Source organism: Artibeus jamaicensis, unplaced genomic scaffold (genome assembly GCF_021234435.1).
Source record: "Artibeus jamaicensis isolate MK-2021 breed Jamaican fruit bat unplaced genomic scaffold, CSHL_Jam_final contig_519, whole genome shotgun sequence".
In the NCBI taxonomy this organism is placed as follows: domain Eukaryota; kingdom Metazoa; phylum Chordata; class Mammalia; order Chiroptera; family Phyllostomidae; genus Artibeus; species Artibeus jamaicensis.
The window spans coordinates 8799427-8819411 of record NW_026521871.1 but is presented as its reverse complement, the minus strand read 5'-3'; the positions used below and the strand labels follow the sequence as shown (position 1 = coordinate 8819411).

The 19985-nt window shown below is 45.4% G+C and overlaps 1 protein-coding gene and 1 non-coding gene across 2 annotated transcripts in view; both read right to left on the bottom strand.

Moving 5' to 3' along the window:
- IL17RD (interleukin 17 receptor D) overlaps positions 1-19985 on the bottom strand; it is a 66392-nt gene that overhangs the window by 30331 nt on the left and 16076 nt on the right. The window lies entirely within an intron of this gene.
- LOC119039380 (small nucleolar RNA U3) lies at positions 403-617 on the bottom strand. Its single transcript, XR_005080599.2, has one exon. It is a non-coding gene; the product is annotated as a small nucleolar RNA U3 (small nucleolar RNA).

Below are 19985 nucleotides of genomic sequence, written 5' to 3'. Positions count from 1 at the left end.
AGCCAGCCCTGCCAACACCTTGATTTCAGCCCCATAACACTCATTTTGGAATTCCGACTTCAAAAACTTTTAAGATAACAGCCCCGACCAGTGTGGATCAGTTGGTCGGACATCGTTCCACAAAATCAAAGGCTGCCATTTTGATTCTTGGTTGGGAAGTATGCCTGCGTTGTGGGTTCGGTCCCAGTTAGGGTGCATTCAAGAGGCAACAGATTGATGTTTCTCTCCATCTCTTTTTCCCCTCCCTTCCCCTCTCTAAAAATAAATAAAGTCTTTTTAAATCTTTAAGATAATAAAGCTGTGCTGTTTAAGTCACTAAATTTGTGGTAAGTTATTACGGCAACAATTGAAAGCTAATACACACCTATAACCAGCTGCAATGTGGATGAAATGGTTTTTTTCCCCACTCAGACGGTGTTTTCTCCCTCTTACTCCCTCCAAGGAGAGAGAAGAATGATCATCAATGGCCAATGGAAGTCACCAAAGTAACACCAATAGCCGACTTCAGGCTCAGGAGAGAACACTCCATCTCCTCCTCGTGGTTCCGGGTGCACTACGCATTCAGAGAAGCTTCTCTAGTAACAAACTACAGAAATGATCCCCGAAAGTATAGTTTGATGAAATGGAAACTGATGTCCCACACACCATGGGCTGTCATTGTTCCTCTCCTACACACAGCCACAGCCAACTGATCACTTGTCACTGCACTCCCTGCCACCCTGGCTGCACACAGACGTGGGACACTCATCTCTCTGACCTGCTCCTTGAGATTCTGCCATCCCAGATATAGGCTTCTGTGGGCCAGCCTGGGGCTTGTCTGGGATATAGGTGATTAATGGAATGGGCTTTGGAAGTTGCACAGATGTGTGTTCAAATCTGTGCAACTTTGCAGCTGTGTGACCTTGGGCAAGCTTCTAAACCTTCCTGAGCCTCATGTTCCTGGGCTACATATAAAGTGTGAATAAAACTTCCTGGACCAGGCTGGTGCAGGGGCTATCTGAGATGACACACACACGGTGTTCAGCACAGCATCTGACACGACACCAAAATGGCTATTTCACCATTCCTGTCTCAGAAGATTCCTGCCCTAAAACATAACATGAAAGTATCCCCCGGGAGAAGACTCATGAGGCGGACTGTGGGACACTCACAGGAAGTGGCATCTTCAGGCATGATCTGTCTCCAGCACCCAGACCTTGTGGGAGAAGAGGCAGACGGACTAGTGGCAGAAGGCACTGACCACCAAACTAAGGCATGTGTTCTGCTAATGGTCTTGGTGGGAACGAGGTGACCCAGTAACTACATCGCTCATAAGTGCTCTAGTTGGACAAGATAGAAAGAGACCGAAGGCGAAAGGCAAAGTGACCATGGCAGCTCCCTACACCCCCACCAGTGCTTGCCCCACAGTCCTGGGCCTGGCACATAGTCAGCCCTTGATAAATTATTAGTTGTCTGTCTGAATTAACGAAGGCATGATCCAGCCAGGTAATACATACAGAGAACCCAGGAGGACCTAGCTTGGTATGACAGGGTTATTTATATACAGGCTTAGAATCAAGGCCCACACTAAAAACAGAGATAACGCAACTTATAATCAGGTCGACAGCTTTGGAAGCTGTCAGGAAATAACTCCAAGCTTTTACTTACAACACCTGTTTTGATATTTAATAAGCTGATGACTAAGAATATTTGTTTGTTGCCTATTATTTTAAAACTATAAATGTCAATGCTGTGGCCGTAGGGTGTCATATCCTTTGTTCATTAACCACCCCCATGTGCTACACTAATGTCAGCTTTTAATTTGCTCCAATGCGAGCTTAGAAGCAAGCCCCAGGTGCCTGGAGCTCTGCTGTGAACACTGGGGTAGTAAGCACGGACCGCAAAGGCACCAAATGGGAACATAATGGAGAAAACATGTCCTACTCAGGAAGGGGGGAGGATAACCTTTAAGTGCTCTACAGCAATAGAATTCAAAAGGCGAAAATCCACACCATGCTCCATCCGTATGGCAAAGAAGCAAAGGCCTGGACACAAAGACAGCCCTGGGCGGGATGCCACAGAGCAGCCAGCAGCACCACCAGGGGCCATCGACGGCCAGTTCCTGAGGGTCCTCAGGGATTCTGGGCCATCGGAAGATACCAACTTCCCAGAACAACATTACCGATCCAGCCCCAAGACAGTTTAACTGCCATTTTGGAAAAATGCATTTTGAAAAGGACTGTGCTAGTTTATTTATAGTGCCCCCCTTTACCAACGGAAGGCAGGCCAAACAGTGAGGTTTAAATAAGACTGCTTTCAAATCAGTTAAGGAACTTTTGGAAAGCTGGTAATATTTTAGCGAACTGACTGGGTGAAATTTATAGAAAGGCATTTGTCAGAAAGAACTGAAGAGGATTTTTTTTTCAGGTACACTGAGTAACTAATTAAAACTAAGACCAATTCTCTATTTTCCATCACATTTCCTCCATCATGAGTTTCCACTGTGTCTATGGGATTAAAAAGACAGACAGCTTTGTGAGGCTTAAAATGAGAAATGGGACAGGCGCTCCTTGCCTATGACCACTGGACATGATGAGGGCAAGCAGCAGACCACGGGGTCAATTTATTCCATGCAGGTTCAGACGGTTTCATAAACGAAGACAGATCCCACTTACTTCACTTCAAACCTTTAACTTAAAAAAAAAAGTCAGCAAAGGCAGAGAAGCCCCAGGTGATGATGTAAGCCAAGGAGAATGCTGGCAAACCCAAAACACAAGGAAAATAAATCACAAAGCCAGCCTGCGCCTGGATCTATTCAAGAAACTTGCTCCACATTCCGGGGAGCTGCTCTTCTCACTCCCCATGGACATGCAACCAGCGTCAGAAATGAGGATGCCAGCCAGCTGTCTGATGTGGGGAGGCGAGGTCTTGGACGGCTGGTGGGGACACACAACCTCCGGGGGAGTGCCGGTGTGTTCCCACCAGCAATTACCACGTCAGCCCAAAAAGACCCGGAGATCTTAAGCTAATTAGAGAGATTTGCTCAAGGAGGTAGGAAATCACTGCTCCAAAGCATTGCCTGTGCACCAGACCAAAGCCGTAATCATGATTCATCTCTGACATGTTGCTAATCAGCACACACATGTTCCTAATTTCATGCTCCCCAAAGGAGAGCTGAAGGGACAATTGTTCCTGAGCTCTAGCATGGAGCCAGCCTGCGCCAAGTTACCATGTGTCCTCCTTATCGAACCGAGAGCTTGAGTTTTCATCTAAGCTTCTCTTCACTAGCCCACCCCACCAAGGAAACCCACTCACAACAATAAAGATGGGGTAAAGGCATTTATGACTTGTTTCTCACATAGCAACTTTTTTCCTTTATTTTTTTTTGGTTGATATCTAATTGACATATAACATTATAGAAGTTTAAGGCATACAATGTTTGATACATTTATATATTACAAAATGATAGCAACTTTTCTCAATGGTGGCCTAAATGGAATTCAATATATTTTAAAATGCCCTTCCCTGCTCAACTTTATGATTTTTATTTGCTTTGCCACAGGAACACGCACATGGAGTTAAAGTCCAGGGATACACACATGGACTTTTCCCCTGTGTTTAAAAACAAAATACAGCTCTGCAGCCTCCTCCGTTTTCACAGAGCAAAAGCCCTAGTACTTTGTCCAATAGTCTGTTAAGGATCTGGGCTGTGTGCTCTCTCCCGTGGCTGATACTCACAAACAGACAGGATTGTTCCACTTTTCCAATCCTCAAAACGTTAAAAGCAAAGCTATAAAACATGCCTCTGGATGGAGAGCCAGCCCCTTCCCCTCCGCCGCACACACCACTCCCATCCACTCAAATGAGAACCGCATGTTAGAGAACTGGCATCTTAAAGGTAACAGTCAACCCATCTGGAGTTTCAAAAGCACACACAGACAACTCACAGACAGATTAACTGGCTTTCTGTAAATACTGGGTGGGAAGAGAACAACCAACCACCGAAACACTCACTCTCCCAGAAAAATAGCTCTCTGCTCCTCCCGCTTTGCTGGTAAAGGTAGTTACAAAGACTTCACTCCAGAAGCCCGAGAAAGTATCTCCCTGCAAGGGCAAAATAGTGATTAGACGACAGAGGAAAACTGAAAGCTATAAACATGATTGTTACGCCTAAGCTCAGAGGAAATGTTCAGATCAAAACAAAATTACTAATGAAGAGCCTTAGGACCACACAGAGAGTGTGCACTGAATTGTGCTGACTTCAAATACCGTTTCCGAGGCCCGGGGATGGAGTCTCCAAATACTGTATCACATCTGGAATTCTGCTTTTACAGCACAAATGCCTGCAGAAATGGGGGATTGTGACGTTGCCATGGGGACCCAGCCGCCTCCAGCCAGGCAGGTCTCCAGTGTGCCCCACACATGTGCTTCCTTCAAGGTGGATTTCACATATTTTGAAATTATGGAAGTCCGCCCTTTTAGGTTTTAATGCTAATCGAAACATCACAGGCTATGCTAGAAAGCAAGGCGACTCCTGTCAGCCTGTTATTGCTGTCCACATGGTGGTCCTGTACAGAAAAGTCTCCTTAAAATAACAGTGGGAAGCAGCAAGTCAACATTAGACCCCTTTTCAAAAGTTATTTGTGGTCCGTCCCCCCCCTTCCTCTAGGAGGGAAACAGGCTTCAGACGTCCTTTTTAAACTCTCTCGTTCTCTGGCTGCAAAAATCCAAGTGAATCCACCTGTGCACAAAGCTGCCTCCGCCTGCCCATCTACGGGGGGCTCCGGGCTCCACAGTTGCCAGAAATGAGCCACTGCTGTCATCCTGACAGGGGCAGCAGCCAAGGCAGGGGGTCTTCACTTGTAGCTGTTAATGGCCCTGTTGTTGTGAGGGATAAAGGGTTCCTAAATCCTACAGGTACTCCTGTGAGAAACATTCCTTATCCAATTTCCCCCCAGAAACATCTCTTAGACAATTTGGGGGCATTCTCAGGGCTCCCCAAGGCCACTGAGGGCTTCACAGTTCCCAGGTCCCAAGCCACATTTAGACATGAAGAATTCAGAGACCCCCACTTTGTAATGACAGGGTGCATCTGGACTTCCCTAGGACACAACCCTTCCAACAGACCCCTCCCAGGTGGGAATGCAGATACACACAGCTGAATGTAACTCCCCTTTAGTGCCAGCAGGTGTCCCCCATCACTCCTCATCCTGCCAGAGTCCTAACTCCCCCTAAGGCCCCAGCTGGCTCAAAATAGTGATCAAGACCCTCACCGCTCTTTCCCCCAGGCACACTCTCCCATCAGTTCTGACTGGAATGTTCCAAGCTCAAGGAACAGTGGCCCTTCTCATATGTTATCTGCCTCTCTGCACGGCCTGGCTGTTCCCAGAAAACTTCCTGGGGGAGGAAGGAATCAGCCCAACCAGAGGTGAGTGACAGTCACCAAGCCCCATAGGCAAATGGAGAGGGCTCAGGCCTCCAGGTTTTCAGCCCAGCCCTGGCTCAGTGTGGCCTCCTGATTGAACCATTTCTATGTGTACTCGTAGATACCACATCTCCAAATGTGGCCATGTTTGTGAACGAGTATCTACGTATGTGTGTGCGCACACACACACACACACACACAAACACACACGCGTGCGCCAGGAAGTCAGCAGCTCCAGCTCCAGGTGTTAACACTTAGCGCATCCTGCCCAGCCCCCGCCAGATTGAGGCCGGCCGCCTGGGAGCCGGACACAGCAATTAGGCCCTTCCCAGGCCAGGAGCCTTTGTCCCCTCACTAACATCATTAGTGTCTGACTTCCTGCGCACAACGAGGCCTCCTGGGGGGCAATCGCCGGCTGACCGGGGCAAGGCATTAGACTTCCTTTGTCAAAGACCCTCAAATGTTAACAAGCATGTGAACAAGCTTCTCCTCCCCTGCTCCCCTCCTCAGCCACTCCTCCGGCCCACCAAACACTCAAGGGACGATCCTCAACAGTCTTGGTTCTCCCAGACTTCTGGGAATCTGAGTTACTTGAGAGAAATACCGAGTCTCCAAGTCAACTTCCTAGAGTCATTCCCCTGCGAGCATGAGCCACGCCCACTTACTGAGCGCCTGCTGGTCACCGCCTGTGTCATTTGTCTGGCATTAATGAGGGCAAAAATGAACAAAGGTGAAGGTGCTCAGACAACGGGAGTCTCAGGCTGTGCCACACCCAGCCCCGTGCCCCGAGTGAGCACAGGCATCCCATTCCCGTGTGCTCACGGGCTGAAGTGCCAGATATAAGGACGCGCTGAAGGTCTGAAGAACACAAGTCTTTCAAACACTGATCGGCTCTGCAAGTGGGGAGGGTGTGAATTGCAACATAGCCGCAATCCTGTCACCAATCCTCCGTCAGCAGAACTGTCACCACCAGGGTCACAATCGCTGAAACCCTCTCATTTACTCAGCATCCCTCCCAAGAGAGGGTCTCAGCTTTGGGGGAGTGTGGGGGGGGGAACAAATGTCTCTTGAGAATTTGGTGAGAGCTAGAGCACACACTCAAGTTTGCACACAGCTACTTCAGGACCCCTGAAATCCATCCAGGCCCCTGACCCGCCTGTCTTATCGATGGCTGGATGGCTTAACAGCACATCTGGAGAAAGACACGAATGGTTTAGTGATCTGAGAGAAACTTTGACAAAACAAAATTTAAATGGTGGAGTGAGGTAGTTAGAAGCAAAATCTGTTTTAAACAGAACCCTACATAAATGCCTCAATTTATAGGTTGTGTTTGTTACAACTCAGTAATGAACATTTTGTCCAAGATGTTGGGACTCATGAACTTTACAAAGTAGCGACATAAAAGGCAACTACCTCTGCTGTTGGGCATATGAGTTCATTAAGAGCGACTAGGCTATCACTTTTTAGATACCAGGTGACAAATGTCACATCTGCAGGATCACTGAACTAAGTTCAGAAAATAAACTACAATTTGGAAAATTCTTACTCCTTTTCTCCCATCCTTAAATGGGAAGAGACAAAGAGCGTACAGGAGACAGAGAACAGCTGATTTTCCCCCTGCTGCTCTACAACTGCCCCTGCGGTCTGCGGTGTTTGTGGTCAACACACAAAATGAGGTTCGGTTTTGGATGCGATGTAAAAATACCTGCCCAAGAGCCACTATGGAGGACAGTCTAACTCCAATCTTCCAAAAGGAAGAGTAAGCTACGGCTTTGATTTCTCCAGACATATCCAAACTCACTTCAAGCTTCAAAAATAAAATGTTGGTACACGGAGAAAGGACACCATTGCTTCCAGGATGCCAAGTCCCTCACAAGTTTATTTTTATGAACCTCACAACTTTCAAAGAGTAAATCATTTCAATTTCACTAATGGTTCTGATTTTTTACCATTTGCCAAACTAGTGTTAAAATCGTAGGCAATCAGAAGGATATATTCAAGCGCTAATGATCCCTGCAACTTTAGGCCTCCTCACTTCTTGGATGGAAGCCAGCAGTCTGCCCTTAAACCATAAGTAATAAATCTAGAAGACTCCTTTTTCCTAATTTCCCGATGATACCACATGGAATTCGCATTAAAGCGCACACACACGCAAACACACACGCAATAACATACCAATTAAATCATTGTGTGTTTCAGGCCAGGAAGTAATTGTGTTTACCAGAAAGTATTCAGCTTTGTTTTAATTTCCTTGAACAGCTAAAACGCCATTTACTCTGTGAAGGAGGGCAGAGAATGATGTAAAAATGAAGTATCGCTGCTTTGGTCAATTTCAGATTGAGGTAAATGTTCCCTGTGGGTGAAGGAGGCAATGAGGAGTTCTGGGGAACGAACGTCTCCTGACATGACTGGAATAGAGGGGTAAATTAGAAAGCAAATTTGCATGAGGCAACAAGGCAAACTGAACAGCGGGCAGGAGCGTACTTCCTCCCTGACAAATTGTCTTCAATGGGTTCCTGCTCCTTTCCAATGGGGCTGAGGCAAGCTAATGGCACCCATACCCTTCTAGGCCAGGCAACAGGAGAAATCAATGTAACTGTCCTTCTCATGAGGATTCTCATGGAGAAATGTTTACAAAGTGGTCAAAGCAATAAGAAATAAATCTGAAGCCTATAATGTTTTCTCATGAAGTAAGGTTGAAACAGAGACTTACCAGAAAAGATTAAAAGCAGTGACTAAGTACTTTAAAAAAATAAAATGAGAGATCCAAAGGGTTCTGGTTAAAAAGATTTCAAACCAAGCCCTGCCAGGTGTGCCTCAGTGGATTGAGTACTGGACTGCAAAGCAAAGGGTCGTTTGTTCGATTCCCAGTCAGGGCACATGCCTAGGTTGTGGGCCGGGTCCCCCATGTGGAGCACATGAAAGGTAACCACACATTGATGTTTCTCTTCCTCTATTTCTCCCTCCTTTCTCCTCTGTCTAAAACTAAGTAAATAAAATCTTTTAAAAAATACTTTAAAAAAATTTCAAACCAAGACTGAGCAGCTGGGTTGACATGAGGCCAGGTGGTCAGGGCAGCAGCACGGTTTTGTGGGACACAGAGCCACTGCATTCACAGGTCACTGACGAGGAAAAGCCTCAGACAGGGAAGGCCAATCCCCAATCGGGGACCTGGCCCACAAACCAAGCATGTGCCCTGACTGGGAATCGAACTGGCAACCTTTTGGTTTGCAGGAAAACACCCAACCCACTGAGCCACACCAGTCAGGGTGGGCTTTTTTATTTTTATAAATATAACAAACTTAAGGCAAAGGAAAGCCAACAGGTGATAGTGGGCAAAAGAAAAAGAACACATGAAGAGCCAAGTACAGGAGGCAGCTTGGGTGGGACAAAACAATTCTCTTCCATTCAAGGAAGATAGCACATGTGCTGTAAATGAGGCTGAGATGGGGGATGAGACGGTGGGAAGATGGGGGTCCAGTCTGCTGTCACTTCCCTGGTGAAGTGTGTGGTGACATCAACTAAGGTCAAGAGGGAAAAAGGGAGAATCACCCATCTGCAGAGAGAGGAACAAATGTGAAATCTTCAAGTCAAAAAGACTTCACTTCACTTATAGAGAAGTGTCTTCGGAAGTTTGTCCATCTGTGGTCCTGAATATAAACTGAAACCATGTGATCTGGTCACTAGTTTTTCTTCAGGGAAGTTCAGCTCTTCTGGTGTTGACCAAGTAGGCGAAGGGGGTTCAGTCAAAGGTGGAGAGAAGGTCAATGGTGGTAAACTTGTAAGAGAATGCTCAGCAGACAGTAGAATCCAAGCTGGGGACAAGGCACGAGGACAGTCGGCATGGTGAGCAGCGGACACTGCTGAGGTCAATTTCTGGGGAGTATTAATGAGGACTAGAGAAACAGTTGAATGGATGCATAAGAATCAGTGGCTCTAACACATAGGTTGACAATATTTTTTGTGAACGACCAGATGGTGTCTTAGCTTAATGTTCACTCAGTCTCTGTGACCACTCCTCTACTGTGGATCATAGTTTTCTGAGCTCTGCCTTCAACGATAAGAAGACAAAAGTCAGAGACCAGGATGACTGAAACCAACACACAGTGCAGAAAACGAAGGTTTACAGTTGTTCATACGGAAAATACAATAATTAATAGGTGAACAATAACACAAGAATAAACTCCAAGTTTCACATACTCCCAACTGTAAGGCTGCTTTTGCCCTGCCCTGTACTGTTGCGGGGGTCGGTCATGAGTGCTAACAAGGACTGGGGCAGTGCCACCCAAAGCGTGCTGGGCATTTGCTACCAGTGAGATACAAACAAAGAGTGAGAGGAAGCATTCAAGTTGAAATAATGTCTCTTCAATATAATTATTAAAAACAAACCTTATATTCTGAAAACAACCTGAAAGCAAAAGAAATTTCAGTACAAAAATATCAAAGTGTTCCCTCATCAATAATACTATATTATATCCTTCAAAATTGCTAAAAGAATAGTTCTTAAGTGCGCTCATCACAGAAAAGAAATGATAATTATGGACATTACTGGGGCACTGGCTAAAGCTATGGTGGTCATCACACTGCAGTATATAAATGTATCAAATCAGCATGCTGTATACCTCAAACCAACATATACAATGTTATATGTCAATTATATCTCAATTTAAAAAAGAGAAAATCTCCCTAAGCCTTCTTCCCTTCCCATCACTTGAAAGTTCTTCCAGACCATCCCTACAGCATTCACCACATGGACTATGAGTTGACCTAACTTAGGTCCTAATATACCAAACATTTGTTCTGATAAATCTCTTCCAGTTAAATGCAGTTCCTTTATGGGACCAATAAGTAAAGAGCCAAAGATCCTAATGAGGTAAGAATTAGGACCATTGGGCTAGATTCTAAGGGCTCATCAAGCTCTAATTAGCCATTTCTATTATTAAAAAGTAGTAAAAAGCCCTGCTACCTGCTCTAAAGCAGGCTGTGTGCGTGGAGAACGCAACAGGGCAGAGGTGCCAGAAGGTTTCTCCGCGCACAGTGCACACATGTGGATATTTTGGGAGGTTGCTGGCTGACCGGAGTGTCCTAAAGGCTATTCTGTAGGACAACAATGTTACTATAATTTATCCTACATGTCTTTTAAATTATACAAATTTAGGGTACTTTATGATTAATTGGTCGGTGTCATGTGGAAAAAACAGAGCTGCGTGAAATTAAAAGGGAAAACTGGCAAATCTGAGCTGCCCACATCTTCGTCCTACGTGGCAATCACGTGCAGCCTCATGGGGACCCCAGAGCTCCACTTCTTCAGAATCGGGGCGGCTGAGAGGACAAGCTGGGGAGATAAAACAATTTGCTAAAAACTGTAAATTCCACTTTGTGATTAGAACTACAATACACGTGCAGCCTGGGTATTGAAGGAGAAGGAATGATGTCACTTCAAAACCTTAGCTTGATCTAAAAGCAGTATTTAACTGTACCCTGAAGTTCTCTCCTCGTTTATTTATGGAAAACCTCAGCTTATGCCCCAGAATTTATCAACAGATGTCTCAAGGGCTAGAAATATGCTTTATAATGGGATGGCCATTTGAGTGACTGAGAGTAAGGCCGCTCCAGCAGTTTACAATTTGGTGTGGAAAACAAAGCTAAAAGACATAAAATTAGAGTTCATAACATTATATTTTGAAGAATGAATGTGCTAAATTATGCAATTGAGCTCCAAGTGAAATAGGATTTCAGAGAAGGAGCTGTAAACAGAGGAAGGCTCATCGAATGAGAAGTGTCTTCACATTAGAGGCAGGTCACTAGATGGACCCCAGAGCAAGTTCAGTGGGGAGGCAGGGAGGGGCAGACCATTTTAAGCAGATACAAACTCAGAGAACACCTGTAACAACTACACCACCCACATGGTAAGCATTCAGTAAATGGCTGCTACTCCTCGTGATGATTCAGAGCCTTCCTCATCAGCCAGAACAGACACTTCTGGCAATCCTGAAGTAACTGACCCAACACCCTCATCCCTTCCATGTTAAACAGCCCCGCCTGGCCTGAAAGCACGGGCATCACAGGGATGGGATGGAAAGTGGGCTCAGTTTTGCATATGGTGCATCTTGGAGTCAGGCAAGACCTAAACAAAGTGGTCCTTACAGACGTGGGTACAAGCTTGATCTGGCAGGCAGGAGTTTAGGGAAGCATCTCTGAACCAGGCCAAGGGGGCAATGGGTCAGGCTGAGGGTGAGAAGAAAAGAAAGAGGCAATAAAACAGCAGCTTCAAAGGATGAACCAAAAGGCCCAGAGAGTTGAATCAAAGGGATGAGTCAGTGTCCAGGGCCTGCACACTGGAGGTGCCAAGAATAAAACAAAAGATGGGCACTGGGCTCTCATTGCTCACCACCCCCTTATTTTTAAGATGGGCCTGATTTCCTGCCCCCAAACACAGATGGGAGGCATTTACAAAAGAGAAAGGGGTGACCTGATCACCATTCTCCTCCAATTTTTTTCTTGTCTTCCCTTCATGACAAAAAAAAATGTCACCAACTTTTGGTATTAGTACCACAGAGGCCCAAAGGGGACATCTCCATATGCATCTCTCTAATCTTCCCCAGTCACTCCTGAAAGTCACCTTGACTCTCCTGTCTACACTTAGAGTAAACCAGCACCACGCTCTCGGGTAGAGCTCCAAAATACTAAAGAGAGAAAGAACACCCAGAAACAAAGGTCCTTTGTTAGCTTTTACCAACTCTTCATCAAAATTCCTAAAGATCGGAATCGCTAAATACAATCTTTAAAATCTGAGACTGGCACAAAAGGACAGATACTGTAGGATTCCTCTTATACGAGGCATGTGGTATCATCAAATTCATAGAGACAGACAATAGGATAAAGGGGTTGGGAGCGGGCAGGGAAGAATGAGGAGTCGTGTTCAATGAGTACAGAGACTCAGTTTAGCAAGACAAAGTTCCACAGATGGATGATGGCCTTAGTTGCACAACAATGGGAATGTCCTTATTGCCACCGAAGAGAACACTTACAAAGAGTCAAAATGTGGTACGTAAATTTTACGTACATTTTACCACAATAAACCCCCCCCCACAGATTTTGAGCACAAAAGTAACAGCAATAAAACAGTGTTGAGGCCACGTCTGCAGGAAGAATTAGGAAGGTGGACAACTGGCGTTCAGGCCAGGGAGGCACAACTACAGGTGTCCAGATGTGAGGTGATAAGGGTGGCGGTGGTGGGAAGGTGATGAAAGGACTTCTTTGAAAGGCATTTTTAAGAAAAAATTGTGGGACTCTGTGACAAATGTGATACAGAAGGGATGATGGAATGTTCAAAGGTGACTTGAGGGCTCCTATTTTGGGAACCTGGAAGATTCGTGATTTTACAGCAATAAACACTGGAAAAGAATCTTTTCTTTTTTAAGGGGGAAAAACAGTGAACGTGAAGTGATTACAGGCTCTCTTCTAATACCATTTTTTTGGGGGGGACATAGATTAGAAGGTAGGAAGTTGTGCATGAAGTCACACTACGGAACCTTAAGGACAGATGTGCTCCTTAATAGGAGGAATAAAAAGGAACAAAGAACCAGGAACTGGTTTTTGTGAGACTTACCAAAGCTAGGGCATGGGAAGAGAAAAAGTAAGGCTGGCAAAGCAGAAGAGGACCCAGAGATGGCCTTTAGACCAAGAAAAATTAAGTAAAATTAAAATAAAGAATATCAACAGGTTACATGTAGAAGAATGTCAAGATGGATATTTTTGACATGAAACCTACCTCCATATAAATTCCCAAGTCCTTGGCTGCTATTCAGACTCATTCCTGGTTTCCTATAAACATAGGAAGCATATTATAAGAACTGTCTAAATAAAATCTTTTCACCTATTTGAAAAGTTAGAGAGATAACAAGCAACACTGGCGCTGGAAAAGGCTCCGAAAGACTTCGGTTCACCGTCAGGGCTCAGTGTGCACATACCACACTCAGCAATTTGGAGGCAAAGCTACCATCAGGGCTCAACACCCTGCCAAGACAGCCCTCCAATCTCCCACATCATGGAGAAGAACAAGGGGACTCAGGTCACGATGCTCCCCAATTCGGCTCAGCGCTTTACAGTTAGAGCCACTGTTAAATTAGCAAAACCTTTTTGCAGTTTTTGAAACAATGCTATCTGAAAATTGTAAAGGCAACCAACATTGAACTGATAAACTAATTACTAGTTCTAAATCAAGTCATTTTTTAATCAAATACTCCTAGCTAATTTGTCTAATAACAAACAAGTTCCTAGAACCCAAAGAAAAATAAAAGTTCAAAAAAGATAAGCTAGAACATTATGGTATGACTCCAAGTTGTCCAGTTTAATTTCAGCCTAGGCAAATCTTGTTTGTGTCCAAAGCTCATGAAAACTGAATTTTTGCACAAGGCACAACTACAAACACTAATTTTCACACCATCCTGTCTTGGACATTATTCAACACTTGCAGGCTATTTGACAGCTGCACGTCCATGGCACTGACAGGCTAGCGGATCAACCTTGGCTTTGCCGCTAACAACCTTCTTCCCCCAAAGTAGGGGAATGAATAAAGCTGAAATGTGATCATTTCTGAAATTTGATTCATCTCTGAGAAGGGGCCTACAGGCACATGACACCACTTTCGTTTGTTTCCAGACACCCAGCCCAGCTCTAGAGGAAGGCGTATCCCAGGAAGCAGTAACTACTACCCTGGTTGAATGCTTACGGCTACCGAACATTTACTGGGGAGTAACAGAGCTACGGCCCTCGTAACTTAACCGCACTTCGCTCATGTCTTCCTGGAGGTACTACTTCAATTCATGAGCGCAGTATCTAAGGGCATAAAAAAGAACTGTGGCAATCACCACTTTAAAAGAATCACGTCATCTCACAAGTGTCCCAATGTAGCAAATGCCTCTATCTCATCTTTCAAAATTTGACACTCTTTTTAAATTCTCCGCATAATAGAACTCCATTCCAACATCCTAGTAGGCTGATATTAATGAATTAATCTCATTTTCTTAACAACAATAAGCTTCTAGAAGTACACTAATCTGATAAGAGAAATACGGGTTCCATTACACACCTTTGGGCTCTCAGATCTGAAATACTGAATTCTGACTGTATGTACTAAAAGGGTGTGGATGGGGGCAAGAGCAGAACAGAAAGACCAGGGCTGTGAGCTCCCTGCTCCAACACTCTTACAGCCAAGAAAGCAGAAGGTAATTTCTAAAGGGACACTTGAAGCCTTTACTCCTCCTTTCCCCACCCCACCCACCAAAACAACCATAAACTTTTAGCACCTCTCCAAGGCTTCAGGAGAGACATAAAGGACAATGTGTAGGCCTAGCCAAGGACCTTCGAATCAGGGCAATTTCTTTCTTTACAGTTTTATTAAAATATGCAAGCACAGTACTTATAAACAAAGGAGTCATTTCAGTTTTTGCTTGGAAAAATGGGAGCCAATACATTCCTTCTGGGGATTCGGGGTAAGAGCTTTACAAAAACAGTGTCCAGATGTGCTTAAAAACTCAGCGTGTTCTTTCCTCTGAGAAAGATTGGAGGGAGAAACAAAGGGTGAGAGAGACGTTTTATTAAAAATTGAAAAGGTGATTGGTTTTTCTTGGCTCCCATGCTAACTGTCCTCTGCTGACAAACTGCACTGGAGCACCTGAGGCGGGACGATGGCAGCATCCCTCCATCAGCGGCCGCAGAGGGCAGTGCCTGGCCGCCCACGGGGCCGCCGCCCGAGCTTCTGGCCTTCTCTAACTTCCAGAATGTCCTGAGCAGCAAATGGGCCCGCCAGGTGGTGACGAAATGAGGGGAGAGCCTCTGAAAGCCAAACACTCTCAACTAAGATTCAAGTATTAAAACAACTACCCTTGAGACAAACCTTCCTTTTTTCTTTTTTTAAAACTTGATGTTAGAAAGGAAGGAAAGGGCAGGGAGAGGGAGAGACAGAGAGAGAGACGTGGATTTGTTGTTCCACTTATTTATGCATTCATTAATTGATTCCTGTATGTGCCCTGACTGGGTATTGAACTCGCAACCTTGGCGTATCAGGGACAACACTCTAACCACCTCAGCTCTCCAGTCAGGGTGACAAACCATTCGGTTTTTAAATTTTTACCAAAACATTCTTTTTTTACTAAAATGTTTCACCAACATCACATCCCAGTTTTAATATGGAAGCTCTGCTAAGATTTGAAGCTTCCTCAGCCCAATGATTTAATTCTCAGAGTCCTTTATAACCACAGAGAAATTTAAACCGATAGCCTGTTTAAACCGATAGCCTGTTCTAAAGTGTTCCTTCATTTTCAGAGGGGTTGACGCTGGCTCTAGGTACTGAAGGTAAATGAGTGTTTCAAAGGCAGCATAAATAAGAGAGACAGAGAGGCAGGCATATATTATGAATAAAAAGATAATCCTAATAATAGTTTACATTATCACAAACCAGAGTTTATACGAGTAGCTAAGCCCCCTTTCAAAGTAGAGGGCAGCTGCGGGAAGGGCGGAGGAAAATGGTATGTCAAAAATGTGACCTACCTCCAAGTTTGTTTAACTCCCTGTCAGCCACTGCTTCCTTCCGCCACTTACGCTGAGATGGGGGCAGGAGCGGTATCCTTTTTGAAGTGTTTTATTTGCAAAGGCAGGGAACTATCTCAGTACTAGAAGCTCATCTCTGCTGTTCCTGGAAAATCTTGACAAAAGCCAAGTCACTCTCATCACTCCCCCGAGGGTGAAAATGGTGACCCCATCAGAGAAGCAGCCCTAGGGACACCCTCTTACCATCTCCCAGGCATCAGAGGAACACATGCAGGATGAACAGTCTTAGCCCATGGAGGCTGCCAGGAACCCTGTGGGAAGTAGGCCAGGGCTGGGAGCTGTGCTTACATCCAGATCTGCCAAGTCACTGACATCCTCTGCACACCACACACTCCCAAGATGCTGACCCCACACGAATGCCTTTAACCAAACCCTAACGTGTGGAAGTTGCGTATCTGCACTCCGTAGGGTAATCCAGCCCTTATTCACAGAGCACTCGGGATCTGTGGAGCACAGGGCCTACTGGGCCACAGGGCAGAGTGTAAGAGGGACCAAGACAAGGGTGAAGTGCCCAGGGAATGACAGTCAGGTGGACGTGACATGCATGTGTTACCTGAGTGATGACTGGCTGAGTGGGCACCTTTTGGAAGTGGCCAGCTTCACATTTCCAAATGAGAACTGTCACATCGCAAGCCACTTACTTGCAGATAAAATATTTCTGTACCTACAGGGGCAGGAGGCATATCAGAACAAGAGAAACCATCCCTGTCATTTATCTCCTTTTCAACTCCCGTGGATATGAAGCCCATTTCAGGATGTTTTTTCCAGCCATGAGCTTTCTGCAAAGGTTGAAGCTTTAAGCGACCCAGGAAAGAACAAGGGCAAGGAGCTCCCAGTCAGGAGGGGCTCCACGGTGGCTGTGCCCCGGGCCCTCCCTCGCAGCCTCACGCAGCAGTCTGGCCCACACCACTGAAGCCCATGAGTGCATTCAGCGGGTTACCAACTGATGGCACTGGGGAGATCCTCAAAGGCTCTTACCATCAAAAAGGACTAGCCATCATGCCCAGTATTCTTCTGGGCACCATGAGCCACAGGCCACAGATGAGGGACTGCCCAACCACAGGGTGCTGGTAAAGGCTCAGGGAAGGCGTTCACCACCCAGCTTTACTGGGGTGAGAGCACTCGGAGGTAGAAGCTGCACATCCCGTGCACGTCTCAGTCCGTTCCGCAGGGACTGCGGCGGTGTTTGCTGGGCTACTGCTGCAGGTGGAAGCACTGCTTTACAACCACCCGGTGCCTTCCGAGGGCAACCTGTCATCACTCCTGTCTAAGCTCAGAGCTTCCAGAGGGCATGACCCCTGGAGAGAAGGCTCTTCATCAAGTCAGCCTTCCTGGGGCCCCCGAGCTGCAGGCTCTTCTGGCATCTGAATGGGTGACCTGTTCCCCAGCCTCTCACCAAATCTACCTCGTCTGGCCTGTGTCACAGACCCCTTTGGAGGTGACCATCTTCCTGACAGCCTATTACTGGGCATTCTTGTCTCCTCTCTGGCCCCTCAGAGGACACTAGTGCAAGCTTTCACCTTATCTCCTTAAAGCACATCCCTGCTTTTATCTTCTCTTTCTACCCAGTCCCTTTAGGGTCACCCACCCATGTATTCTAAGTGCACGTCCTTCATTCCGTCTGTTGAGGGTGGCAAAGGCTCACCTTTGTAGAGGAAGAGGGTGCTTTTATGAGGCTCTTCAAGAATTTTTTTTTATTGTATCCAAGGGACCCTCACAGGGACCCACTAAAGCAGGGGTGTCAAACTCATTTTCGCCAGGGGCCACAGCAGCCTCATAGTTGCCTTTGAAGGGCTGAATGTAATTTTAGGACTGTGTAAGTGTAACTACTCCTTTACTAGGGACAAGGAGCTTGGTGCTGCCACCAGGTAGAAACAAAGTGCGGGATGGATAAAACAAGGTGGATGGGCCTTGCGTCTGCCATCTGTGCTCTAAGACAACAGCACTTTAACCTGGACAGGTGGCGATCATTTGGCATGAAGGCTCCTGACCCCAGAGGGAAACCTGAGAGACAGCAATCCCTGGGTGAGGGGCTGGGTGTGTAACACTATTCTAACCAATGTAGCTTTCCCAGTAAAAGACTTGGTGCAAATGGGCGCGGGGGCCAGGGGAAGGAGGGAAATGAAATTAATCTCTCAGCTCAGCAATTACATGCAGATTACCTACCAAAGAGACAATCTGTTATCTCCGACCAATTTTTATCTGTGGCAGCCTTTCTCCTGCCCTGACCACCACCCAGCACACACTCGAGTCCTCTCCTCTCATCAGTTGCTGACAGAGCAGCCCAGGCCTCCAGGACTGTCAACACCCCAACGTAATTCAGAGCTCTCGGGGAGTCTGAGGCAGTGCCCATGTTTATGGATTCAGTGATTGATTGGACCCTAAAAGCTCCTGGCCCAGAAGACAAAATGAGTTGAAATCAATCATTAACTGTAGTGTAATGTTAAAAAAAAAAAACAAGAGATGTGAGAGGGCCTTTGACCAGGTGAACAAATGCACAGGAAATTCAAAGGATGGAGGCAGATGGACACTCTGGGCAGTTCTGAGAGGACAGGCAAATCAACAATGACCAGTGCAGCCCATTGGCTCACTTTGTAAAAATAAAGGGATTCGTGCATAAATTTTTAAAAAATTTATAGTGACATGGAGGACAAACACTTCACTTTTATTAGAAAAAAAATATGCAAAAGAGCACAGATGTCCTTTCTAAGAGAGACCAGAAGCAGACACCAGGTGTCTAGGTGGACATAGAAATGACCAACTCAATAAGGAGATGGAGTGGGTAGGTCAAAGGAATTACATGCCCTGAATTAAAGGTTCCAGTAATCTCAATAAAAATAACTTCTAAACTCTTAAGGATAATTCTAGTCTGACTGTCCCATTTTATAGGTAAAGACCCTTGAGTTAAAAGGGTCACCTGCCTGGCTCACAGTGAAACTCGGCTGGGCTGAAATGCCCTCGGGTCCTACATGGCACTGATTAAAAAAAAGACAAGCTAACAGAATGGCTTCTACCCCAATATCCAGATTTATAAAAATTCCAGTAAAATATTAAAAATTGGCATTCTATTTACAGGAAATGAGTGATCAATCCAAAAATCACCCTCGGAAAAAAAATATATATATGAACAAAGGTTTGCTAGCCAATTTGCTAGTACAAAAATAATTCCCATGTTATTATTTAAGTTCAACTGTTTCCATAATATGCTGTTAAGTTCAAAAGCTCCGCTCAGTCAGTAAATATTCCTATGTTAAAACTCTCATTTATTCACTTAAACATAGGTCCTAATACTCTCTACTAAGCAACATTTTGTCCACACCTTGCTTTAATACTACCAGACTTAAAAGCACTAAACTTTACTCAGAAGATAAAGCACCAGGTAGGAAGATTCGGTCCTTCTCTAATAAATCCAAAGTTAAACAAGTATGAGGTACCACCAAAATAACAGAGTAAATAAAAAATTATTGTACAAATGTCAATATTTTTTAGGCTGTGGCAAAAGGATTATTTATTCCTCTGGTAACAGATTGCGACTAATCACTAAGTAATTGCTATGTGGCTAGGCATACAGCTAAATGCTTTGAAGACACTATCACACTTAGGTCTCAAGACAATCCTGAGAGATAAGTGATTATTAATTCATTTTACAGGTGAAATTTTCTCAGCTCACGAAAAATAGCAAATGGAAGAGCTGGCATCTGTGAACCAAATTTGCCCTTTTCCCCAAACACAACTCCCCGCAGTCCTGACCGTCATTGCACCAGGAGGGCAAGCTGGCAAGGAAGCTCCGTGCAGCAAGAGCTACAGAACCGTCGCCCCGCTCTGGGGGGACAGATGCCAAGGAAACAAACCTAGTGGGAGGGGGGGACCTGCAGAAAGCCAGTCTGCACAAAGGTTTCACAGCAGCTTCCTGCGGACAGCGCTAACTTGGCAACAGCTCAAAGACTTCATCAATGTAGGGAAAGGG